Raw genomic sequence first — 27,255 nt, 5'->3', positions numbered from 1 at the left:
GGTGACAAGAGTGAAACTCCATCTCCAAAAAACCAGAAACGAAATAGCAGATCCAATCTTTGGAAATTTCACACTCTTATATGTTCTAGCTTCCTGGAATCTGGATTATAACCACGTTTTAAAGTCCCCATTCCAACTTTCTTCTCCACCTACCCATTCATAGCTTAGTTTTTGGTTATTTTGGTGTTTATCTCAGTATTTTAGTACTATTAGAAGATCTGACTTCAAGTGTTGTTTCTACCACCTATTAGATGTGTGGTCTTGAGCAACTAACTTAACCTCTAAATCTATTTTCTCATCCGTTAAGAGTACTGAGTGTATCTATGTAACAAGTGGCAGGGATGAGTAGGTGGTAGTAACAGGGAGGCATCTGAATCCTCTGCAAGCATTTGAAAGAAAAATACATATACAAGGGTTACTTAATGTTGTAATTATTCACAGTTAGCTTTCCAAAGATAAAATTGGCTACCAATCTTTTTTTTCTTTTTTTTTTCTTATTTTGAGACAGAGTCTCACTCGGTCTCCTAGGCAGGAGTGGAGTGGTGTAATCACAGCTCACTTCAGCCTCAAACTCTGCGGCTCAAATGACCCTCCCATCTTAGCCTCCTGAGTAGCTGGGACTACATGTGCACCACCACACCCAGCTAACTTTTAAATTTTTTGTAGAGATGGGAGTCTCACTGTGTTGCCGGAGATGGTTTCAAATTCCTGGTCTTAAGTGATCCTCCCGTCTCGGCCTCCCAAAGTGCCGGGATTAGGCTCAAGCCACCAAGCCTGGTCCAATTCTGATATGCTATGACCAGAATTAGACTAGGAGAGTTGCTCATGTGTCTAATAAGGTTTAACTATATACTTATATTTGTTTGCATTTGAACCATGATAGGCCCACTCAATTTTCTTCTTGTGGGATGACAGAGACTGGTTTAAAAGCAGTTCAAGTAGAAAATTCCTGGATATTTAAATTCCCTCTAGGCCTTATAGGAAATGTATAATCCATTTTCTGGAACACTTGGCTAGGTTATATCAGTAGAAGCATTGAGGCCGGAAAAACAGAGGTGATACCCTGACCTCTGTCATGTTGAATCAGATTGGGAGTACTGGCTCTAGACTTGTTCTGATTTTATTTAATTTTATGTATTTATTTATTTATTTACTTATTTTGAGACAGGGTCTCGCTCTGTCACCCAAGCTGGAGTGCAGTGGCATGTATTCTTCTGATTTTAATAGGGGTATCGACAAACTAGGAATGCTCTAATTAAGAGCAGATAGAACAGTGAAGGATTGAAATGGTTAGTTTGTGTGTCAGCTTTACAATCAGTTAACTTTAAAATAGTTTATCACTGAGCACGGTGGCTCACGCCTATAATCCCAGCACTTTGGGAGGCCGAGGAGGGCGGATCACTTGCAGTCAGGAGTTCAAGACCAGCCTGGCCAAAATGATGAAACCCTGTCTCTACTAAAAATACAAAAAATTAGCTGGGCGTAGTGACACACACCTGTAATTCCAGCTGCTTGGGAGGCTGAGGCAGGAGAATCACTTGGACCTGGGAGGTGGAGGTTGCAATGAGCTGAGATCACGCCACTGCACTCCAGCCTGGGCGACAGAGTGAGACACCATCTTAAAAAAAATAAAATAAAAGAGTTTATCTTTGGTAATTTGGGTGATCCTTATCTAATCAATTGAAAAGCCTTAAGAGCAAAGCTGAGGTTTTCCTGAGGAATAATAAATTATGCCTCAAGACTGCAGCCTAAGATGTCTAGCCTGCCCTACAGATTTCAGACTTGCCCTCTCTACAGTTGCATGAGCCAATTCATTGAAATAAATCTCTTCATATATATCATCTAGTGATTCTATTTCTCTGGAGAACCCTAACTGATACAGAGATCACACAAGAAAGATAGAGATAAAAACTCAGAAAGGCCAGGACAACAGTTTTCAAATATTTGAAGAGCTGCTATGTGAAAGATGAGCCAATGGATGGGGGTAACCTGAAGACATATTTGGGCTTCCCATGTACCAAAAGTTAAATGGGACTTTTGTTTAAAGAAGGCAGCCGAGCTGGTCCAAGTGCAATGGTGTTTACAACTGATTGATCACAACCAATTACAGATTTCGTTGCTCCTTCTCCACTCCCACTGCTTCACCTAACTAGCCTTAAAAATACATACATACAGGCTGGGTGCGGTGGCTCACACTGGTAATCCTAGCACTTTGGTAGGCTGAGGCGGGCAGATCACTTAAGGTCAAGAGTTCAAGATCAGCCTGCCAAAATGGTGAAACCCTGTCTCTACTAAAAATACAAAAATTAGCTGGGTGTGGTGGCATGTGCCTGTCATCCCAGTTACTCAGGAGGCTGGGGTGGGAGGATTGCTTGAACCCAGAAGGTGGAGGTTGCAGCGAGTGGAGATCACGCTGCTGGACTGCAGCCTCAGTGGCAGAGTGAGACTCTGCCTTAAAAAGCAAAAACAAACAAACAAAAAAAACCCATAAATACATATATATATGAAGAAGGCAGCTGCCCTACAGAGGGCACATCAAAGAAGTCTGGCTGGGCACAGTGACTCACGCCTGTAATCGCAGCAGTTTGGGAGGCCAAGGTGGAAGGATCACTTGAGCCAGGGAGTTTGAGATCAGCTTGGGCAATACAGTGAGACCTTGTCTCTACAAAAAGTAAAAATTAGCCATGCATGGTGGCAAATACCTGCAGCCCCAGCTACTCAGGAGGCTGAGGTGGGAGGATCTCTTGAGCCCAGAAAGAAGGTCAAGACTGCAGTGAAGTTGAGGCTGCAATGAGCCATGATTGCAGCACTACACTCCAGCCTAGGCAACAGAATAAGACTTTGTCCCCTGCCACCAATAAAAGCAAACAAACAAAGAAACAAAAAAGTCTGACCAATCTTTCATTCTCTTAAGAGACAAAATAATGCATTTTGGGTTTCAGGCATTAAATGAGTCCCTTCCTTAGAGCTATTTATCTCTTTACAATTTTATTTGCTCTTCTTGCCATAACTTCACTGTGGCTCTTGTAAGCATAAGATAAAATAAAGTGTAATAAAAAAATAGAATCTGTGGGCCATTGTATTATGCCCAGAGCTCCTAGATGCATATGCATCCCCTGAGGAAAGCTGCTCACATGGTTCTCATTATACAGAAGTTAAAGCTCATAGTTTTCTGAAGTTGTCCAATCATTCTGTAACAGATCAGGACTTTGATAAGGTTAGCAAGTTTACAAACTTTCAACCAATGTTTTTCTTACCGTGCTGGGCAGCATCTCTTAGCCAAATGGCTTTAGTGATTTACAGTTTCTACACATTTTTCTGCGAGATTGTAGCCAGAAAAACAATACTATATTAGATAAGCATAGAATTGAGAACTGGAATTTTTTTTTTTTTTTTTTTTTTTTGTAGAGACAGGGTCTTAGCACTATGTTGCCCAGGCTGTTTTCTAACTCCTAGGCTCAAGGAATCCTCCTGCTTCGGCCTCTCAAAATGCTGAGATTACAGGTGTGAGCCTCTGTGCCCACCTGAGAACTAGGTATTTTCTTTTCTTTCTTTTTTTTTTCCTTAGGATGGAGTCTCGCTCTGTTGTCCAGGCTGGAGTGCAGTGGTGCCTTCTCGGTTCACTGTAACCTCTGCCTCCCAGGTTCAGGCAGTTCTTCTGCTTCAGCCTCCCAAGTAGCTGGGACTAGAGGCATGCTTCATCATGCCTGGCTAATTTTTATATTTTTAGTAGAAACAGCATTTCACTGTTGGCCAGGCTAGTCTTGAACTTCCAGCCTCAGGTGATCAGCCCACCTTGGCCTCCCAAAGTGCTGGGATTACAGGTGTGAGCCACCTTGCCCAGCCCAAGAACTGAATTTTTTAAAGTGCTGTCTTTGAAATACACAAATAGCATTACTGTGTTGTAATGACTAACATTACTCCCTGTGTCATTCAAAACTATTGAATGAATCGTATCAAGTCTTATGAAAATAAACTTCAAAGCTTGGAGGTGACTCAGAAATCAGCCAATTATTCCAGTGGAATACTTGAATATTCAAGTATGTCCTATGCACCGAACCCTGTGTGACAACATGCACATTCTCTTAGAGGACTTCTCCCTTGAGTTTTACCTCTCAAAATATACACTTCACAGAATTGCTTGCTATAATTATTTTTTCTACTCTTCAGCAACTCTGGCTGAAATATGGAGCCAATATAAAACATAATTACAATATAATAATAATCCCTTGCCACTAGAGATGAATATAATGGATTTCCTCATTTTAAATGAGACACCTTTTACCTCTAATCATTAGTTCTTAGATAGAAATTATGCAAGTTTTAAGTTCTTGCGTCTAGTCACCTTGAAGGATATTGTGTGTGTTTTGGTACTGGTTAGCATAATCTTGTTTCTGCTTTCTTTTATTTCATTAAATTATATACAATTGGTCAAGTGCGGTGGCTCACGCCTGTAATCCCAGCACTTTGGGAGGCCGAGGTGGGCGGATCACGAGGTCAGGAGGTCAGGAGATCGAGACCATCCTGCCTAACACGGTGAAACCCCGTCTCTACTAAAAACACACACAAAAAATTAGCCGGGCGTGGTGGCGGGTGCCTGTAGTCGCAGCTACTGGGGAGGCTGAGGCAGGAGAATGGCGTGAACCCAGGAGGCGGAGCTTGCAGTGAGCCGAGATTGCGCCACTGCACTTCAGCCTGAGCGACAGAGCGAGACTCCATCTCAATAAATAAATAAATAAATAAATTATATACAATTATGTTAATTCAGTAAAATGCATACTTTGAAATATATATATGTGTGTGTGTGTGTGTGTGTGTGTGTGTATATAATATATGTTTTTAAACAGTGAGTCACTCTGTTGCCCCAGATGGAGTTCAGTGGCATGATCTTGGCTCACTGCAATCTCCGCCTCCTAGGTTCAACCGATTCTCCTGCCTCAGCATCCTGAGTAGCTGGGATTACAGGAGGGCACCACCAGGACTGGCTACTTTTTTTTTTTTTTTTTTTGTATTTTTAGTAGCAACAGGGTTTCACCATGTTGTCCAGGCTGCTCTGGAACTCCTGACCTCGTGATCCTCCCACCTTGGCCTCCCAAAGTGTTGGGATTACAGGCGTGAGCTATCGCACCCGGCCCAACTTTGAAATATTTTGAAAAAGAATTTCTAAAAAAGGAAAGATGTTATTTGGTATCAATCTGAGAGAAATAAGAAATCTTAGATTTGAATATTTTTTACCACTTTCCAGCTCTTAAAATCTCTATAATACTCTTAGTTATTTGCTGTTTTTCATTTGTTTCTTTTTTTTTTTTTTTTTGAGACAGAGTCTCACTCTGTCGCCCAGGCTGGAGTGCAGTCGTGTGATCTCGGCTCACTGCAACCTCCGTCTTGCGGGTTCAAACAATTCTCCTGCCTCAGGCTCCCCAGTAACTGGGACCACAGTCACGTGCCACCACGCCCAGCTAATTTTTTGTATTTTTTTTTTTTTTTTTTTTGAGGCGGAGTCTCACTCTGTGGCCCAGGCTGGAGTGCAGTGGCCGGATCTCAGCTCACTGCAAGCTCCGCCCCCCGGGTTTACGCCATTCTCCTGCCTCAGCCTCCTGAGTAGCTGGGACTACAGGCGCCTGCCACCGCGCCCGGCTAATTTTTTGTATTTTTAGTAGAGACGGGGTTTCACCATGGTCTCGATCTCCTGACCTTGTGATCCACCCCCCTCGGCCTCCCAAAGTGCTGGGATTACAGGCGTGAGCCACCGCGCCCGGCCTATTTTTTGTATTTTTAATAGAGATGAGGTTTCATCATGTTGGCCAGGCTGGTCAGGAAATCCACGCCTCAAGTGATCCACCTGCCGCAGCCTCCCGAAGTGTTGGGATTGCAGGCCTGAATCATGGCATCCAGTCAAGGATTTGTGATTCTATCAAGTTCTCAGGTGAAGCTGATGCTGCTGGTCTGGGGACCACACTTTGAGAACCGCTGAACTAGGCCTTCCATAGTTTCTGCTTTTCCTTCTCAGTGTCTCTCCCCCGTTCTGCCTCAAATAAAGGAGTTTTTGCAGCCCTCATTGCCTCTCTTTCCCCAGAACTGAAACAATTTTCTTTCTTTTCTTTCCCTCCCTTCCTTCCTTCCTTCCTTCCTTCCTTCCTTCCTTCCTTCCTTCCTTCCTTCCTTCCTTCCTTCCTTCCTCACCTTCCTCACCTCCCCTCCCTCCCTCCCTCCCCTCCCTCCTCCTCCCTCCCTCCCTCTCTTTCTTTTTCTTTCTTTCTTTCTTTCTTTCTTTCTTTCTTCTTTCTTCTTTCTTTCTTCTTTCTTTCTTTCTTCTTTCTTTCTTTCTTTCTTCTTTTCTTTCTTCTTTCTTTTCTTTCTTTCTTCTTTTTCTTTCTTTCTTTCTTCTTTCTTTCTTTCTTTCTTCTTCCTTCCTTCCTTCCTTTTTTCTTCTCTTTCTTTCTTTCTCTCCTCTTTCCTTTTTCTCTTTTTTCCTTTCCTTTTCTTTTCTTTTTCTTTTCTCTCCTTCCTTCTTCTTCCTCCCTCCTCCTTCTTTCCTTCCTTCCTTCCTTCCTTCCTTCCGTTCCTTCCTCTTCCTTCCTTCCTTCCTTCCTTCCTTCCTCCCTCCCTCCTCCCTCCCTTCTTTCTTCCTTCTTCTTTCTTTCTTTCTTTCTTTCTTTCTTTCTTTCTTTCTTCTTTCTTTCTTTCTTTCTTTCTTTCTTTCTTTCTTTCTTTCTTTTCTTTCTTTCTTTTTTTTGAGATGGAGTCTCACTCTGTCACCTAGGCTGGAGTGCAGTAGCGCTATCCAGGCTCACTACAACCGCTGCCTCCCAGGTTCAAGCGATACCCTTGCCTCAGTCTCCCAAGTGGCTGGGACTACAGGAGTGTGCCACCACACCTGGCTAATTTTTGTATTTTTAGTAAAGATAGGGTTTCACCATGTTGGCCAGGCTGGTCTTGAACTGACCTCAAGTGATCCGCTCGCCTCAGCCTCCCAATGAAACAATTTTCTTTCTTTCCCACGGAGTCAAGTCATCATCAGAATTTTCGAAAGAGACTATTTACTAATCTGATTAACTCATCTGAATGTGTCCCAGACCTTAAGAACCTGCTGATGCAAAGAAGATCAGTTTAAAGGTAACAACCAGTCAGGTGTGGTGGCTCACACCTGTAATTCCAGCACTTGGGAGGCCGAGGCAGGTGGATCCACGTGAGGTCAGGAGTTTGAGACCAGCCTGGCCAACACGGTGAAACCCTGTCTCTACTGAAAATAAAAAAATTAGCCGGGACCGGGTGCGGTGGCTCCAGCCTGTAATCCCAGTACTTTGGGAGGCCGAGACGGGCGGATCACGAGGTCAGGAGATCGAGACTATCCTGGCTAACCCGGTGAAATCCCGTCTCTACTAAAAAAAAAAAAAATACAAAAAACTAGCCAGGCGAGGTGGCGGGTGCCTGTAGTCCCAGCTACTTGTGAGGCTGAGGCAGGAGAATGGCGTGAACCCGGGAGGCGGAGCTTGCAGTGAGCCGAGATCCGGCCACTGCACTCCAGCCTGGGCGACAGAGCGAGACTCTGTCTCAAAAAAAAAAAAAAAAAAAAAAAAAATTAGTCGGATGTGATGGGTGCCTGTAATCCCAGCTACTCGGGAGGCTGAGGCAGGAGAATCTCTTGAACCTGGGAGGCGGAGGTTGCAGTGAGCCAAGGTCATGCCATTGCACTCCAGTCTGCCTAGGCGACAAAGCGAGACTCAGTCTCAAAAAAAAAAAAAAAAAGTTACAGCCATGGCCAGGCACAATGGCTCATGCCTGTAATCCCAGCACTTCGAGAGGCTGAGGCTTTGGGAGAATTGCTTGAGGCCAGGAGTTCATGGCCACATCCTGTCTCTGTATACCTTTTAAGAAAAGGTAACAGCCAAATCATGTCTCTTCGTTTCAGCGTCCTTTCAGACTCTCCCCCGAAATAAATCTAATCGTGTGTGTGTGTGTATGTGTGTGTATGAACTACTCCAGGGCCCCCAGCACTGCCCCATGTTTTCTTTGCTGTGTCCAGTCACTTTTGCCAGTGACTGCCCAACGTCTTTGCAATGCCTTAGCTGCTCTGTGTCAATGCTGGCATGAGGGGGCAATGGTGGGAGGAGGTGGTTATGGGGTGGAAAATACCCCTCTGCCCAACTCTCTGTCTCATTCAGCCATCACCAGATGCCCGAGTGGTGCTAACCATGCTCAGAGTTTCAAAGCCAACATTCTGATCAAAAGAACACTGCTCCTTCAGCATCTCGTCCTGACGTCTCCTTCTGTACCGACATGCAAAGTGTCCCTTTAAAATTTTTTTCCTTTATTGCAAAAGTGACCAAAGTACAGATCTGTTCCTTTATGTGGGCAGGGAAACAGATGTCCTCCTGTTCTCTCCAAATTCCACCCTCTCCATTCTCAGGGGCCTGTACCTTCTTACTACTCTCTTATCTCTCTGCAGTACTGACTTCTTCTTTCAATTAAAACCAAAACCAAAACCAAAATGCCGGTAATCCCAGCACTTTGGGAGGCAGCACTTGAGGTCAGGAGTTGAAGACCAGCCAGGTCAACATGGCAAAACCCCGTCTCTACTAAAAATACAAAAATTAGCTGGGTATGGTGGTGCACGCCTGTAATCTCAGCTACTTGGGAGGCTGATGTGGGAGGATCACTTGAGTCTGGGAGGTCGAGGCTGCAGTGAGCTGAGATAGTGCCATTGTACTCCACCCTGGGTGAGTGAAACCCTTTCTCAAAAATAAAAATAAAAATAAAAAATAAAAACTACACATGCATGTCATTTTGTAAACATAGATACTGGGCACTCTCCATTCTATAGATAAATTGAGATTTCTAGTTTAGTGTTCATCTGAGGTATTGTGCTATTTTATCAGTGCCAATCCATTCCTCTATATGTTTGAATATTCTTTTTGTTTGTTTGTTTGTTTTCGAGACGGAGTCTCACTCTGTCGCCCAGGCTGCAGTGCAGTGGCACATTCTCGACTCACTGCAACCTCTGCCTCCCAGGTTCAAGCAATTCTCCTGTCTCAGCCTCCCAAGTAGCTGGGACTACAGGTGTGCACCACCACACCTGGCTAATTTTTGTATTTTTAATAGGGACGGGGTTTCACCATGTTGAACAGGGTGGTCTCGAACTCCAGACCTCAAGCCATCTGCCTGCCTCCCTGGCCTCTCAAAGTGCTGAGATTAAAGGCCTGAGCCACTGCAGCTGGCCCATCATATCAGTCTTATGCCTTTACATACTCAGAGTTTAGCCCACACTTAGAAGTGAGAACATACGATATTTGGCTTTCTTTTTTCTTTTCTTTTCTTTCTTTTTTCGACATAGAGTCTCACTCTATTGCCCAGGCTGGAGTGCAATGGCACGATCTCCGTTCACTGCCACCCCACCTCCTAGTTTCAAGTGATTCTCCTGCCTCAGCCTCCCAAGTAGTTGGGACTACAGGTGCACAGCACTACACCTGGTTAATTTTTGTATTTTTAGTTGAGACAGGGTTTCACATGTTGGCCAGGTTGGTCTCGAACTCCTGACCTCAGGTGATCTGCCTGCCTTGGCCTCCCAAAGTTCTGAGATTACAGGCGTGAGCCACCACACCCAGCCGATATTTGGTTTTCCATTCCTGAGTTATTTCACTTAGAATAATGGCCTCCAGCTACACCCAAGTTGCAACAAAAGACATTATTTTGTTCTTTGTTATGACTGAGTAGTATTCCTCTGTGTATATATATCACATTTTCTTTATCCATTCATTGGTTGATGGGCAGTTAGGATGGTTCTATATCTTTACAATTGCGAATTGTGCTGCTATAAGTGTGCATGTTCATGCGTCATTTTCGTGTAATGACTTCTTTTCTTTTGGGTAGAGACCCAGTAGCGGGATTGCTGAATCAAATGGCAGTTCTACTTATAGTCCTTTAAGAAATTTCTCTACTGTTTTCCATAGTGGTTGCACTAGTTTACATTCCCACAAGCAGTGTAAAGGTGCTCCCTTTTGGCTGGGCTCGTGATCTGCCCACCTTGGCCTCCCAAAGTGCTGGGATTGCAGGCATAAGCCACTGCGCCTGGCCTCAAAACACATTTTTTTAAAAAAGAGTATATTTAGTTATTTGGTTATAGGTTATAGAAGTACAATTATTAATTTCATTATACATTATTTTGTGTGTAGGAAGAGACAAGGACTAGGGCTTTTTATTTTTTAAGGAATATAGTGATTTAGGTAAGAGATGTTGGGGGCATTTGGGAGTTGTACATCTTATTTTGTTTTGTTTTTATAGTATTTTCTTGGAGAGGTATTTTTTTGTTTTGTTTTTTGAGACGGAGTCTCACAGTGGTACCATCTTGGCTCACTGCTATCTCCACCTTCTGGGTTCGAGCAATTTTCTAGCCTTAGCCTCCTGAGTAGCTGGGACTACAGGCACACGCCACCACACCTAGCTAATTTTTGTGTTTTTAGTAGAGAAAGGGTTTCACCATATTGGCCAGACTGGTCTCAAATATCTGACCTCAAGTGATCCGCCTGCCTTGGGCTCCCAAATAGCTGGGATTACAGGCCTGAGCCACCACTCCCGGCCTTGGAGAATTATATGTTATAGTATAGAGTCAGGGGTTTTGTAAAATTATGTTGGCAAGTAGAAATGAATAAATACAGTTTTTTTTTTAATGTTTGTTATTTTGTCATAAAGTTTTTTGATTAATGATTGTTTATATATTTAGGAAGGCTTGTTTTGTTTTGTTTTGTTTTGTTTTTTTGAGACGGAGTCTCGCTGTCACCCAGGCTGGAGTACAGTGGCCGGATCTCAGCTCACTGCAAGCTCCGCCTCCCGGGTTCACGCCATTCTCCTGCCTCAGCCTCCCAAGTAGCTGGGACTACAGGCGCGGGCCACCACGCCCGGCTAGTTTTTGTATTTTTTAGTAGAGACGGGGTTTCACCGTGTTAGCCAGGATGGTCTCGATCTCCTGACCTCGTGATCCGCCCGTCTCGGCCTCCCAAAGTGCTGGGATTACAGGCTTGAGCCACCGCGCCCGGCCTTTGTTTTGTTTTTTAAGGAAAGTAATTTTGCACTATGCAAGAGACATAGGGGACCCTGTGCTCTATTTTGTTTTGTTGTTAAAGTATCTTTTTGGAGAGCTGTATGTTGTCACAGAGTCTGGAGCTTTGGGAAGTTACTTTGTTGGCGAACAGAAATGAGTAAACATAGCTTTTCATGTTTGTTATTTTGTCTTACACAAAGATGCCCTCTCCTTACCTAACCTAAAGATGTGACTCTGATAGATAAAATGATAAGGAACATAAACTAAGACAAGAGATCTCTTGGGATGTCTTCAGATCATGTGGGCGAAACATGATTCAGACCGGAAGGTTATAGTGTTTACCAAGACCCTTCTTATAGCTGGGAAAATGAAGGCAAATTAAGTTTAGCCTAAGCTAAAACAGGAGCTCCTTGGTTATGGTAAAAAGGGCTATTGCTCTATGGGAAGGGCTACTACAAGAATTCTTTCCGTACTTAATCTTCAGTAGCAATCTGACAAGTTTTTAAGTGGAGTCTGACTGTAAAACATTCAGAGAGAACCCTTGTTCAGTAGCAGGATAGAGGTTGCAATAAACACAGAAAAGCAGCAGGCATTTCAAGGAACAGTGAGGAGACAGGTCTGGTTAAAGCAGAAGCTCTTTTGTGAGATCAGTAGAAAATATGCCTGGAGAAAAAGCCTGTTTAAAACTAAACATCTTTTCCAAAGGTAAAACATAAAATTCTTGAAATTAAGTTTTCTAATGGGCAAAGAGATGTCTTCAACCATTTTATGATGAGAAATACATTTGTTCATCCTCAGAGGTCTCTCTGAACCAAAAGGGGAACACATGTGAAGGTAGTCATGAGGGAGCCTCCATGAATCATAAGGAGAACTGATTGCAAAACCAGAAGCCAGCAGCAACAAAACAATTCATAAAATTACAGAGGCGGTATTGGGAAGTTCTAAATACTTTTTTTTTCCATCGCAGAAATGCTTGGTATCCTAATCATATTTTCTTTGTGATACGTTTTCTATACTCTTAGTAATTTCCCCTGGTCTTGATCTCATCATTAAAGAGGATGAAACCAACACCAGGAAATGTCCATAAGCAGGAAACCACATTTTATTCCATCACTCATAAAGCATCATTCATAATAATCAGTGTCAGTTTAGCTATAGCAACAGATGCTAACACACACATAGTAAGAGCCTACAAAGGCTCTTTTAAATGTCAGTTTAATTTAAACCTTAATCTCAGATTTTTTCCACAGATACAGTGAGAAACCATAAAGATCTTCTTGTCCTAATGCTCCCTCCGTACTCTGCAATACAAGTTCTTGTTTTGAAAATAGAGAAACCTGTCTGAATCAGCAGTCTTGGCTTGCTGTGTCCTCCACGGCCACACCACATGTTCCATACCTTTAGCCTTCATAGGGGCTGGAAAAAACTCTGTCTCCCTCTTCCACCCATTTTCACTGTGGAGTTTGGCTGCACATTTCAGGTGGAAAGGAGGTAGTGTACTAAAATTGCAAAGTATTTCTTTTAATTGGCAATGAATTTAAACAATATTCAGTGATTCTTGCACTATGAACAAAATAGCGTTCCCTGGGGGATAAACAGATGAATAATTGGATAAACCTTTACTACTCAGGAAGTGTATAGTCTAGTTGAGTGTAGTCCAATAGGAACAGAAAATGAACTACAGACATAATTTTAAATGCCCTAATGACCACATTAAATGAAGTAAAAAGAAACATGAAATTAATTTCAATCATATAATTTATTTAACCCAATACACCCCCAACATTATCATTCTAAAGTATACTTAGTATAAAATTATTAATGAAATATTTATATTCTCTTTTTTTTCATACTGAGTGTTTAAAATCTGGTATGTATTTTATATCTAAAGTACATTTCGATTCAGACTAGCCACAATTCAAGTGCTCAATAGTCACATGTAGTTGGTGGCTACCACATCAGACCCTATAGATCTCATATGTAGCAGAGAAAAAGACATACAGAGGCTGAAGAGAGTGGATCACTTGAGCACAGGAGTTCAAGACCAGCCGGGGCAACAAAGTGAGACCCCTGTCTCTACAAAAAATGAAAAGTAGCTATGTGGCCGGGTGCAGTGGTTCATGCTTGTAATCCTAGCACTTTGGGAGGCTGAGGCGGGTGGATCACATGAGGTCAAGATTTCAAGACCAGCCTTACCAACATGGTGAAACCCCATCTCTATTAAAAAAAAAATACAAAAATTAGCTGGGTGTGGTGGCAGGCACTCATAATCCCAGCTACTCAAGAGGCTGAGGCAGGAGGATTATTTGAACCCATGAAGGGGAGGTTGCAGTGAGCCGAGACCATGCCATTGCACTCCAGCCTGGGCAACAAGAGCAAAGCTCCATCGCAAAAAAAAAAAAAAAAAAAAAAATTAGCTATGCATGTTGGTATACACCTGTCATCCTAGCTACTCAGGAGGCTGAGGTGGGAGGATTGTTTGAGCACAGGAATTCGAGGCTGCACTGGGCTGTGATCTTGCCACTACACTCTAGGCTGAGTGACAGAGCAAGACCCTGCCTCTAAAATAAAGAAAAAAAAAAAAAAGAAAAGAAAAAGACTTGTTGGATCCCACTCCCACTCTGTGGAGTGTACTTTTGTTTCAATAAATTTGTGATTTTCTGTCAAAAAAAAAAAAAAGACAAATAACAGCAATACAAGCTCCATTTGGTTTGCGATGAGGAGGACATTTTCCATGGAAGAGATGGCACTTGAAATTAATGTTCCAAATAATGGTTGTGAGTTGAGCAAGCAGAGATGGAAAAAATGAAGAGTGTAGTTCACAGTGAAGGACCTGTAGAAGCAATAACTGAGGAGAGGAAAATGGCAGGGCGCTGCAGCTCTGTTCAATATAAAGAGCTTCTCATCGTGCCTCAGATAATGACAGAACTCCTTAAGGAGGCCTGCGAAGTCCTGGCTAGTTTATTTCCTACTTTGCTATTCAAACATATTCCCTATTTTCAGGCTGTCTGCTTGAGCCACAGAGGTCTCTGGGCCACCTCCTATAGACTACTCATGTCTTCCCGCCCAGGGCTTTACATGTGCAGGCCCTGCCTAGAACTTATCTGGTTTGGCCCATCATTGTTTCTAGCACCTAGCAGAGGGCTCAGCACATATTCAGTCCTCAAAAAATATATTGAAGTGAATAGATGGTGTTTAGAGAGGCAGGTAGGGAAGAAGAAGATGAGCAGGCAGGAAAGGTTGCTTGAGGGCTTGTTGCTGAGGGCCTTGGGTGCCACATTAAGGGTTTGCAGTGAATTCAGTGAGCAAATCAGGTCCATGCCTCCAATCTACATCTTAATAGGACTGGCATATTAGATACCGAGCTGCAGCTCAGCCATGTATGGGATGATTTGGAGTGAAAGGTAGGCAGTGAAGCACCCTGTTAGGAGCCCTCTGAGGGAGTCCAGAGGAGAATCAATCAGGCCCCCTTACTGTAGGAGAGTGGTGGATGTAGGCATTAGTTATACACTTAAAATAAAAATTACAGGAGGCTGTTGAACTAAGCTCCTGCACTAAAAATCAAAATGGAATCACCCATGCTAAAGTTCCGCGTCAGCAAACCCAAATTTAGTTGTTATCTGACCTTACAAGAAATCAGAAGAGAGATAACAGCCAATTGCCCACACAGCCCAGTTTCAGTCTTCAGCTGGCATGATAATAAAGCCTTCTTTGCTTTGATCCTTATGCAAGAAAGGTGGCCTGAAGACACCTGATGTTAATCAGTTGTTTTTCTATTGTTCTGTCTCCCTGTCCTGCCTCACAAGGAAAATAGCCTTAAAATGAGGAATAACTCTTTGTTCTCTGTTTTTTCTTCAGGCCTCCTCTGTCTATATAAAGCTAATCCCCTTTGCTTAGCTCATTGGAATACTTATTCTATTTTATGGGATAAAATGTTGCCTGATTCTAAAATTGCAATAAAGCCAATTGAAATTTTTAAATTACATTTGTGGCCAGGCCACGGTGGGTCACGCCTGTAATCCAACAATTTTGGGAGACCAAGATACGCAGGTCACTTGAGGTCAGGAGTTTGAGACCAGCCTGACCAACATGGTGAAACTCCGTTTCTACTAAAAATACAAAAAAAAAAAAAAAAAAAAAAAATAGCCAGACGCGGTGGCACGTGCCTTTAATCCCAGCTATTCAGGAGGCTGAGGGACAATAATCACTTGAACCCAGGAGGCAGAGGTTGCAGTGAGCCGAGATCGCACCGTTGCACTCCAACCTGGGTGACGGTGCAAGACTCTGTCTCAAAACAACAACAACAACAACAACAACAACAAAAAACTGCATTTTTTGAAATTTTGCTTTTTGACACATTATGGCAAGAGAGCAAATCATTTTGCAGAAATTGTACACTCTTAGAGGTGAAGCAAACTTTTGCCATTTTATAGACAAAGAAAGTGAGACTCATTTTACAGATGAGGAAAGTGATACCCAGAGAAGTTCCTTTAGTGAAACCATAAAGACTTCATTACTCTGCACAAATGGAATTTGTTTTGAAATGAAGCCCAGGGGGCCGGAAGCGGTGGCTCACGCCTGTAATTTCAAAACTCTGGGAGGCCGAGGCGGGTGGATCACCTGAAGTCAGAGTTCAAGACCAGCCTGGCCAACATGGTGAAACCCCATCTCTACTAAAAATGCAAAAACTAGCTGGGAGTGGTGGCGGGCACCTGTAATCCCAGCTACTCAGGAGGCTGAGGCAGGAGAATAGCTTGAACGCGGGAGGCGGAGGCTGCAGTGAGCTGAGACTGCGCCTCTGCACTCCAGCCTGGGTGACAAAGTTAGACTCTGCCTCAGAAAAAAAGAAAATGAAGCCCAGGAATAGGTTACATGTTTTAGGAGAAGGAATTATTTTACAAACATTAGATTAAATAGATATAGAAAAGTGAGAGAAAAAGATGAAAAGAATCCAAAATGCATTTGAATAGGAAAGAAATGGCTGTAAAAAGCTTTGGCAGTAGAGATGACTGACCTTAAAACACTTCAGCTAGTCACTTACTCTATCAAGGATTCTTACCGAACAGTCAGTTAAATATTTCCATCTTTTTTTTTTTTTTTTTTTTTTTTTTTTTTTTTTGAGACGGAGTCTTGCTCTGCCGCCCAGGCTGGAGTGCAGTGGCCGGATCTCAGCTCACTGCAAGCTCCGCCTCCCGGGTTTACGCCATTCTCCTGCCTCAGCCTCCCGAGTAGCTGGGACTACAGGCGCCCGCCACCTCGCCCGGCTATTTTTTTGTATTTTTAGTAGAGACGGGTTCCAGGATGGTCTCGATCTCCTGACCTCGTGATCCGCCTGTCTCGGCCTCCCAAAGTGCTGGGATTACAGGCTTGAGCCACCGCGCCCGGCCAAATATTTCCATCTTTTAAAGAAGGTTGGAAGTACTACCGATACATCTTCCCAAGGATCAAAATGTCAGTTCTCATGTGACAGAATAAAAAAAGACAAAAGAGGGAAATTAAATGACAGCACCACGAGCACAGAAGATGATTCCCTAAGTCGTCTATCATCTTCATAATTGGATAACTCTCTTGTTTCCAGACTGTGCTTTCAGATAAACTCCCTGTTTTCATCTGTGTGCCATAAAGGACAAGAAGAGAGAGAGAATATTTTTAAGTTCTGAAGAATTAAGCTCTTGCAATCTGTACTTTAGGATCTAGATAATGTAAAATGGCTCATAATTTGCCAGTTTCTAATAAGCTGTACAAATCTCACTATTGCATTGAAAACAATTTGTATACTTCAAAAAAAGTCTTAAATAGTTACAACTTATCAAGATAACATTGCAAAGGAGTATTAGACTTAATATTTCTAGAGGCTTTGCTGGTCAATGTCCCCAAATGGTAAAAACTTTAGGTTAGAGGCAAATGAGAGAATTAGATCTGCGTTTATTTATTTGCCAAATTACTTTTAAAAAGAAAAACAAGCAAAAACACCTAGGATGTGTTATCGACATTCATACAGCCTTGATTAGATAGAAGTTTCACTTTACAAACAGGTTTTGATATTGTGTAGATCAAACTTTGATATCAAATCTTTAAACCTCAAGATTTGATATATACTTTAATAAGAACTTCTACCTAAATGTCAAAAAGAACAGAAATCAGACCACTTACTAAAAGGTTACAAGCAGACTTGGAATCCACATTGGTTATATTTTGTGAGTTAGGAAAAAGTTAATAGTATAAAGTCAAACTCAAGGAAGCCTGAATATTAAGATGATTTATGGAGGCACTGAAGACATAAATCAGATATAATTATCTGATTTTCAAAAATTAGTCATTTTCACCTCCTCAAATGGCCTCATAATTCCTTGATGACACATGGCAGAAAAGTGCTCATGTCAAACTAAAATGCAGACAAATGGAAAGATAAACGACCCCATCCAAGTAACAATTTAACATCCCATTATTCCTCTGGAGGATTTCACCTGTGTACATCCAGAAGGTGCTAGGGGAATGAAAGGCATTCGGTTTTCAGGATTTTAGCAACACACATGAGAAAAACTTCACTTTTGCACCAGCTGACAATCAGATGAAAGATTCAGGTCATGTTGCAAGTTTTTCTGAACACGAGGCTGTGCAGATAGCTCAGGTCCTGAGCAAAAACAGCAGCAAAGAACCTTCTGGCAGTGAAGCCTATCTTGGCATCTGACCCCTTGGTCCTTCCTACTCACCTTCTTGCCTTTATTTTTCTTCAGCACACTTCCCATCTAGTATACTGTGCTGTATTTTTTTTTTTTTTCATGGTGATGAAATATACATCACATAAAATTTACCACTTAAGCCATTTTTAAGTGTACAGTTTGGTCGCATTAGTACAATCACATTGTTGGGCAACCATCACTGCTATCCAATCTCCAGAACTGTTTTCGTCTTCCCAAACTGAAGCTCCGTACCCCTTAAATAGTAATTTCTCATCCTACTTCTTCCCTAGTCCCTGGCAAGGACCATTCTACTTTCTGTCTATAAATGGGACTACTCTAAGTACCTCATGTAAATTGAATTATACAGCATTTGTCCTCTTGTGACCAAGTATTTTACTTATAAATTTGTGTTTATTTTATTTTAGTTTTGAAATGGATGCTCACTCTGTCACCCAGGTTGGAGTGCAATGGCATTATCTCGGCTCACTGCAACCCTCGCCTCCCGGGTTCAAGTGATTCTTCTGGCTCAGCCTCCTGAATAGCTGGGATTACAGATGTTCACCACCACCCCCAGCTCATTTTTGTATTTTTAGTAGAGATGGCATTTCACCATGTTGACCAGGCTGGTCTTGAACTCCTGATCCTCACCCCTTGGCCTCCCAAAGTGCTGGGAATACAAGTGTGAGCTACCACACCCAGCCAGTGAATCTTTATCAATGTGTTAGATAACAAAGTCTAGAGGAAAGCTAATAATTACTGTAAATTTCTCAGTAATGATGAGCATAAACACTATGCAGTACTATGGTACCTTGAACAACTGTAATGAAAATATCTATGATTTGTATTAGTGACAAAATTGCAAGTCCTGGTAAAACGACTGTGGTTTGTTGGCTACATTCATAATTGGAGAGACTAGATTTCAGCTAGAGATTAGTGAAAATGAATATGTAATTTTTTTTTTCATTCAAGTTCTGAATTTCCTCCATTGACATCCTCCTGTCCCCCAAGGGATGTGTGGATGCTGGGTTAAGAGCCCTTGGCTGGGTAGCTGGATAGTGCAGTTGGGGAAGAGTAAGCTATTCTGCATGGTTGGAGAATGGAGTCCAGTGAATGAGGAATAAGAAGCAGGAGAAAGAAGAAGAGATGAGGGGGCAGAGAGCTGAGCCAGGGCCCCAACTCAGCTTTATAAATATAAGGCTAAGGAATTAGGGCTCTGTTTTGAGAGTCACGATAAACCAGACATATTTTAAGCACAGGGATATCAAAGTCCCACTTGTATTTTAGAAAGCTCTTCTAGGACCAGGTGTGGTGGCTCATACCTATAATCCCAGCACTTTGGGATGCCAAGGCAGGTGGATAACCTGAGGTCAGGAGTTTGAGATCAGCCTGACCATCATGGCGAAACCTCATCTCTACTAAAAATATGAAAATTAACTGGGCATGGTGGTGCATGCCTATAATCCTGTAATCCTAGCTACTAGGGAGACTAAGGCAGGAGGAGCGCTTGAACCTGGGATACGGAGTTTGCAGTGAGCTGAGATCGTGCCACTGCACTCTAGCCTGGGCAACAGAGCGAGACTCCGTCTCAAAAAAAAGAAAAAAAAAAGCCCTTCTAGATGGCAGCCTGGAGGATTCTGTGGGGAATACTAGCAGGAGGCCAGTAGAAGGACAGTAGCAAGAGGCCATTAAAGAGATGGTGACAGCTCTGAGGTAAGGTTCAAGGTGGTCTGAGCTTGGGTGGCAATGCAGACAGTCAGTAAGGACATGAGAGTGGGAATCCATGGCAATTTAGAAGGTATAATTAAAAGTGAAATCTCTTCTACTCCTAGGCTGAAGAATCTGAAATATAAGCATGAGAACAAAGAAGTTCGCTTCAATTTTCTCAAGTTCCTGCTGTAATAGAACGTCAGTACAGAATGCTCAGTGAAAAACCACAGTAGTTGCCAGAGAAGTCATGTGATGTAATGGGAAGAAAATCTCAAATGTCATCAGTCCACGTGAGTCTTCTTATCTGTGTGACCATGGGGAAGTTACTTAGGCTTCCTCATGACCAGTATCCTCATTGGTGAAGCAAGGCTAAGGACACCAGCATTTCTGAGTTGTGAGTCACAAGGGAGAGATGATCATTGGACATTTTGTAAAATTTTCATTTTCTTTATCATATTATTATTTTTATAGGTGAGATATTGCTCTGTTGCCCAGGCTGGAGTGCAGTGGGACAATTCTAGCTCACTGCAGCATCCAACTTCTGGGCTCAAGCGATCCTCTCACCTCAGCCTTCCAAGAGGTTAGGACTACAGGCATATGATGCTGTGCTCAGCTAACTTCTTCATTTTTTGTAGAGACAGGATCTCACTTTGGAAGGCAGCTATACTCACCACTACACTGCCAACACCAGGATCTCACTTTGTTGCCCAAAGTGGTCTTGAACTCCCAGACTCGAGCAATGCTCTTGCCTCAGCCTTCTAAAGTGCTGAGATTACAGGCATGAACCACCATGCTCGGCCCATTTTGTCAATTTTTGTCCAAAGTGTTTTGGAAATCCTACTTGTTCATTATAATCAATCAGTAAAGGATAATTATTGTAGAAATCAGTATTTACTAAGAGTTGAAGAAGCATTCAGCTTTTTTTTTTTTTTTTTTTTTTTTTTGGCAGAGCTAGCTGAGGTTTTATTTTGGACCAAAAGAAAAGAAAAAAAAAAGCAGTTGAATTGTTTTGTAGCTGGAGGCATGGGCAAGGGGGGGTGGTCCCCGAGCAGTAAACTCCCCCGTGGGTGGGCTGAGGGCTAGGGCTGAGCCTCAGGTGGGTCTCCTGTTCACTGTGCTACCCTGCACAGGGGCCTCCCTCCCGGGCTCTGGGGCAATCCCAGGAGGGGCAGGCTGGGAGGGGCTGCCGTGGCTGTTCACTTAGGCAGGACATCAGAGGACTCCGGTCACCAGCTTCCCATCGCAGGTCTCGATCTTCTTCACAACCACAGCCCTGATGGAGCTGGTGTGGCTGAAGGAGCTGAAGTCCAGGCCATAGCTGAGGCCGGGACTTGTGCGGCCCCCATAGGCTGAGCTCAGATCACCTGCATAGCAGCTGGCGGTCTTCGTATGGATCCTCATGTTCTGCATCCCAGACTCTAGCCGGCTCTTCTAGCCCTCCAGCAGCTTCCTGTAGGTTGCGATCTTGATGTCCAGGGCCAGCTTGATGTTCATCAGCTCCTGGTACTCACACAGCTGTCGCGCCATGTCCTGCTAGGCCCGCTGCAGGGCGGCTTCCAGCTCAGGCAGCTTGGCTTTGGCATCCTTAACAGCCAGCTCCCCATGCTGCTTGGCATCTGCGATGGTAGTCTCCAGGGAAGCCCTCTGGCCTTTGAGACCTCAATCTCAGCCTGGAGCCGGCTGATGTTCCGGTTCATCATGGAGATCTCAGTCTTTTTCTTTTTCTTTTCTTTTCTTTCTTTCTTTTTTTTTTTTTTTGAGACAGAGTCTTGCTCTGTCACTCAGGCTGGAGTGCAGTGGCACGATCTCGGCTCACTGCAAGCTCCGCCTCCCGGGTTCAAGCAATTCTTCTGCCTCAGTCTCCTGAGCAGCTGCAATTACAGGCGTGTGCCACCACTCCAGGCTAATTTTTGTATTTTCAGTAGAGACAGGGTTTCACCATGTTGGTCAGGCTGCTCTTGACCTCCTGACCTCGTGATCCGCCCGCTTCGGCCTCCCAAAGTGCTGGGATTACAGGCGTGAGCCACCGCGTCCGGCCTAGATCTCAGTCTTTGTACGTCACAGGTTATCCCCGTGCTTCCCAGCCAGCATCCGCAGCTCCTCATACTTGATCTGGTACATGCTCTCAGCCTCAGCCCGGCTGCGGTTGGCGATCTCCTCGCACTGCGCCTTGACCTCAGCGATGATGCCGTCCATGTCCGGGGAGCGGCTGTTGTCCATGGGCAGCATCACAGATGTATCTGAGATTTGGGACTGCAGCTCTCGATCTCCTCTTCATACAGCTGCCTCAGGAAGTTGATCTCCTCAGCCCTAACAGGTGAGACTTCAGCTCTACTTTGTTCACGTAAGTTTCATCCACATCCTTTTTAATGAGGACAAATTCATTCTCCATCTCTGTAAGCTTACTGATCTCGTCCTCACCAATCCCTGCATGTTGCCAAGCTCCGCCTCCAGCTTCAGCGTCTCCTGGCCCAGTCTCCAGCTGCCACCTAAGATTGTTGAAGTAGCTCTCGAACATGTTGTCCATGTTGCTCCCAGCTGTCTTCTGCTCCTGCAGGAGGCTCCACTCGGTCTCCAGCATCTAGTTCTGCTGCTCCGGAAACGGTACTTTGTCTATGAAGGAGGCAAACTTGTTGTTGAGGGTCTTGATCTGCCCCTTCTCTTGGGTGCGCAAGGCCTGGATGTTGGGATCCACCTCCAGGTTAAGGGGCCTCAGCAGGCTCTGGTTGACTGTGACGTCGGTGATGCCTCTCATGCTGCTAGCCCCACCATAGCCCCCACCCAGGCCACCCCAGAAGATGCTGCTGCCCACTCAGGAAGAGCTTGAGGAGCTGATGCAGGCATCTGGCCCATTCATGTAGGAGTGACTGCTGAAGGCCCCGGGGCCAGAGGTGGACACCTTGTAGGACTTCTGGGTCACCCTGATGGACATGGTGGAGGCAGGAGTGGAGGCAGGCAGGCTGAACCAGGCAGAGATTCCAGAAGGAGTGGAGAAGCTGCTTCTTGGTAGTATTCAGCATTTAATTTTTTTTTTTTCTTTTTTTTTTTTGTGACAGAGGCTCACTCTGTTGCCCAGGCTGGAGTGCAGTGGTGCAATCTCGGCTCACTGCAACCTCTGCCTCCTGGGTTCAAGCGATTCTCTTGCCTCAGCCTCTTGAGTAGCTGGGATTACAGGCATGCACCACCATATCCAGCTAATTTTTGTATTTTTAGTAGAGATGGGGTTTCACCATGCTGGCCAGAATGGTCTCAATCTCCTGACCTCGTGATCCACCTGCCTCAGCCTCCCAAAGTGCTGGGATTATAGGCATGAGCCACCGTGCCCAGCTCTCAGCTCTTAGTTTCATTGCATGTAAAGAAAGCAATCTGTGCAATTCACAGTAGCTGTCAGCCAGGGTAACACAGGGAGACCTCATCTTTACAAAAAAAATTACAACAACAACAACAAAAAAGTCAGGTGTGGCAGCTCATGCCTATAGTTCCAGCTACTCTGGAGGCTGAGGTGAAAGGATCGCTTGAGCCAGTGACGTCAAGGATGCAGTGAGCTGTGATTGTGCCACTGCCTTCCAGTCTGGGCAGCAGAGCTAGACCTTACCTCAAACAAAACTAAACAAAACAAAACCAACAAAACAAAACAAAAAAAACAGTAGCTGGGTAAGTGTCATAGATCACATGGAACTAAAGCTGGCTCTGGAAACATATGTAGAATTTAGTTAAGTGTGGAGTTAGGGTGAGGTTGTGAGCAAAACCAGCTTCCTGAGAGATTGGAGGTGGGGAGTTATGCCAAGGAGTGAAGGGAGTGAGGCAAGGTATGCTGATGTGTGCAGAACAGGGAGGACTTTGAAAACTATGCAAAGTGGTTGGCTGACATACTGTAAAACTCGTAACAAGTATGGTCATTAGCATAATCATTAAACTCTGGGTTAGTAAACCACTTAAAAAAATTTCCAATGTGGAAATACTCAATGTTTGGATATGCCTGTTCATTCTAGTTTAGGCATTTCATTCTGACAGGGTTTTAGAGCCTCTGGTAGCTTTTCCAATCCCTGTGATTTTTTTTTTTTTTTTTTTTTGCCCTGAGTTGGTGGAGTCGGATAATGAAATTTAAACTAAAGCATGTTAGCATCACCTACACTCAAGAAGGTCCAAATACCTCAATTCTTCACAAAATAAAATGCTTTTTTAAATTCAAAACAGGAAGTAAGTCAAAAAGAGAGAGAGAAAAGAAAAACACACAGCAGATAACAGAGAAAATAAGAGAGTTTATTGCCACTGAAAAAGGAGCCTGGCTTCTAACAGCATATTTGCCATTTCTCTATATGACCCTAGGGAAGTACTTTTCTCTCTTAATGCCTTGTTCCCTCAGGAAAACCTTATTACTATGAGAAATATGTTAATTTGTCTAAAGTGCTGTAATTTTTTTCATGGGGATGTTAAGGAGGGGAAGGCAGGGAGAAAGAAGATGGGGAGAGATGAGTTAAGAGATTTCACTAAGGAGTCTAGGCGAAAGATGGTGGTGGCTTGCACCAAGGGATAGGCCCTGGAGATAAAGAGAAGGGGAGTTAAAAATAAATGTTGCTTTTTTGTTTTTGTTTTTGAGATGAAGTCTCACTCTGTTGCCCAGGCTGGAGTGTAATGGCATGATCTCGGCTCACTGCAACCTCCACCTCCTGGGTTCAAGCAACTCTCCTGCCTCAGCCTCCCGAGTAGCTGGGATTACAGGCATGCGCCACCACACTCGGCTAATTTTTGTGTTTTTAGTAGAGACGGGGTTTCAGCATCTTGGCTAGGCTGGTCTTGAACTCCTGACCTCAGGTGATCCACCTGCCTTGGCCTCCCAAAGTGGTGGGATTACAGGTACGAGCCACCGTGCCTGGCCAAGAAGTGTATTTTGGAAGTAAATGCAATACAATATGCTGATGAATTGCACTGACTTTGGGAGAAAAGAAAGATAAATAATTTCTAGATTTCTCACTCTCACAAATGAATTATGTGGTAGTATCATCTACTGAAATAGAGGAAAATAGGAAGAAAAATCAAGAGTTGGGTTTTGAACAGGATTTTCTCTATTTCTCAAGAAATAGAGAAAAATAGGAAGAAAAATCAAGAGTTGGATTTTGAACAGGATTAGCTCAAGATGTGTGTAAGACATTTCAATGGGAATTTTTAGTAAACAATTGGGAACAGAGGTCTGGCATTCAGGGAACTAAGTTTCTGAATAAGGGATTACATTTAAAGCACAGGAATGAATGAACCCGTGTGTGGAGGAGGAGGGAGAGTGGATGGGAAAGTGAGAAAGATGGAGAAATATAGTAAGAGGGAAAGGTCAAAGAGATGGTGAGAGGCTGGTGAGCCAAGGACTGAGTTTGAGCCATCCCTACATTATTGGTAGGACAGAGCAGGAAGGTCTGAAAGGAAACTAATAAATCATCCACAAGTAGGAGAACAGGCTGGAGTGCTGGGCCACAGAAGCCACACCTGAGTAATCCAAGGAGGAGTGGTCCACAGGAAGGACCACCTTCTCTTTTCTCTTCTCTTCTCTTCTCTTCTCTTCCCTTCCCTTCTCTTCTCTTCTCTTCTCTTCTCTTCTCTTCTCTTCTCTTCTCTTCTCTTCTCTTCTCTTCTCTTCTCTTCTCTTCTCTTCTCTTCTCTTCTCTTCTCTCCTCTTCTCCTCCCTTCCTTTTCTCTTCTTTTCTTTTCTTTTTGTGACAGGATCTTACTCTGTTGTCCAGGCTGGAGTGTACTGGTGTGATCATGGCTCATTGCAACCTCAACCTTCTGGGCTCAAGCGATCTTCCCACCTCAGCCTCCCAAGTAGCTGGGAATACAGGCATGTGCCACCAGCCTGGCTATTTTTTTTATTTTTTTATTTTCTGGAGACCTGAGGGTCTTGCTATGTTACCCAGGCTGGTCTTGAACTCCTGGGCTCAAGCAGTCCTCCCATCTTTACCTCCTAAAGCATTGGGATTATTGGCATGAGCCACCACCGCTCTGGTAAACTGAAAGGAAAAGTTAAGATATGGACGGATAAGGGTCAACAAGGCAAAAGAAATACAAAACAAAAGAGCTTGATATTAAAACAGAGGGATGGAATGCCCTCCAAGTTTTCAAGGCTTTAATGATAAATATTTTAGTGAATGGGGAATAACAAAGAGATTCTAAAGATCATTCAGAGTGTTGATGAGTTACATGGATTATGATTTTGAATTTCAAATGGATTTTAAGTCTTGATGTAAGGCAGATTAGAAAACAAAATTTCACATTAAATTTATTAAATTAGGTCAAAACTCATCAATAACTAATTATACATTGGACATAAGTATTTCGATATCTTTTTGTCCCTCAGTGCCTTGTGCATATGTAACTAAAAAAGCAGAGAAATTTGGTGTCATTTGATTTAATGAGATCCTGTGCAAATGAAATACTTTTTTAACACTGAAGCTAGACCATTGCAGTGCTCCAGGGACAACTATCTATAGAAGATAAATTAATTATGTTCACTACTTCCTAAGCCTATAGAAACAACTAAATAACTAAATGAGAGAATCAACTTGTTGATCATGTGTAGGTCTTTTGAGAAATGACCTTTAGTCAATAAAATCCCAGAGCACAGAGGTTTCATAGCAGCTTGTCTTCAGGCAGACTTATCAGTAAAATCACAATTTATACCACAACAAAAAGTTCAGAAAAGTAACTTATAGAGGTAGGTCATAATTTTGAGGTCTGTCTTGATAATATCTAACATATTTTGAGTGCTCAGTGTGTACCAGACATTGGGGCTAAATACTTGACATGTGTTATGTCGTTTAATCCTCATAACAGTTCTTTGAGGTATTATTGTTATTATTATTATTTTATTATTATTTTGAGATAATAATAAAATGACACTATATGACATCCAGGACTTGGCCTTATGAGATCTTCAGCTTCCACATGCTGTCTTGAAGTACTCCCTGTTAGAACCCAGCAGCCATCTAAGTCTATCTTAAGACCATGATACTGTGAGGATGCCCAAGCTATGTGGAGTGGGAGGCCAATAGAGATGCACTAAGACACCAGACATGAAACTGTCTTGGACTTTCTGGCTCAGTTCAACCACCAGCTGAATGCAGCCAAAGAAAGACTCAGCCGACGTCACAGGGAGCAGAACCCTCCAAATAAGTGAAACTGAATTCCCAATCCACAGAATCCTAAGCAAATAAATGACAGCGGCTTTTGCCTACCAAATTCTGGGTAGTTTGCTTTGCAACAATACTAACATAAATTTAGTAGAGTTGGACACAATTTGAAAGAAATATGGGCTGGGTGTGGTGGCTCATGCCTGTAATCCCAGCACTTTGGGAGGCTGAGGCGGGCAGATCTCTTGAGGTCAGGAGTTTGAGACCAGCCAGGCCAACATGGTGAAAACCCGTCTCTACTAAAGAAACAAAAGTTAGCTGGGTGTGATGGCAGACTGAGGCAGGAGAATCGCTTGAACCTGGGAGACGAAGGTTGCAGTGAGTGGAGATTGCACCACTGCATTCCAGCCTGGGCAACAGGGAGGATCACTTGAGGTTTGAAGTTCAAGGTTAAAGTGAGCGATCATTGCACCATTACTCTCCAGCCTGGGGGACAGAGGAAGATCCTGTCTCAAAGAGAAAGAGAGAGAAAGAGAGAACGAGAGAGAGAAAGAAAAAGAAAAGGAAAAAAACGAAAAGAAAAAAAAACAAGGCAATTTACAATGAAAAACGCCTAAGAGGAGAGTGAAAATAAAAACACAAGATTAAAACCAAATTCAGTGACTAAGAAGTTCTTTCTTTTTTCTTTTTTTTTGAGATAGAGTCTCAT

General features: G+C 43.3%; 1 protein-coding gene and 1 pseudogene across 1 annotated transcript in view; both read right to left on the bottom strand.

Annotated features, from left to right (window-relative positions):
• LOC115897038 overlaps positions 1-27,255 on the bottom strand; it is a 119,662-nt gene that overhangs the window by 78,801 nt on the left and 13,606 nt on the right. The window lies entirely within an intron of this gene.
• On the bottom strand, positions 20,625-22,360 carry LOC115896888 (annotated as a pseudogene).

This window comes from Rhinopithecus roxellana, chromosome 4 (genome assembly GCF_007565055.1).
Source record: "Rhinopithecus roxellana isolate Shanxi Qingling chromosome 4, ASM756505v1, whole genome shotgun sequence".
NCBI lineage: Eukaryota > Metazoa > Chordata > Mammalia > Primates > Cercopithecidae > Rhinopithecus > Rhinopithecus roxellana.
The sequence above is the reverse complement of the archived record's forward strand: the minus strand, read 5'-3'. Positions and strand labels throughout refer to the sequence as shown.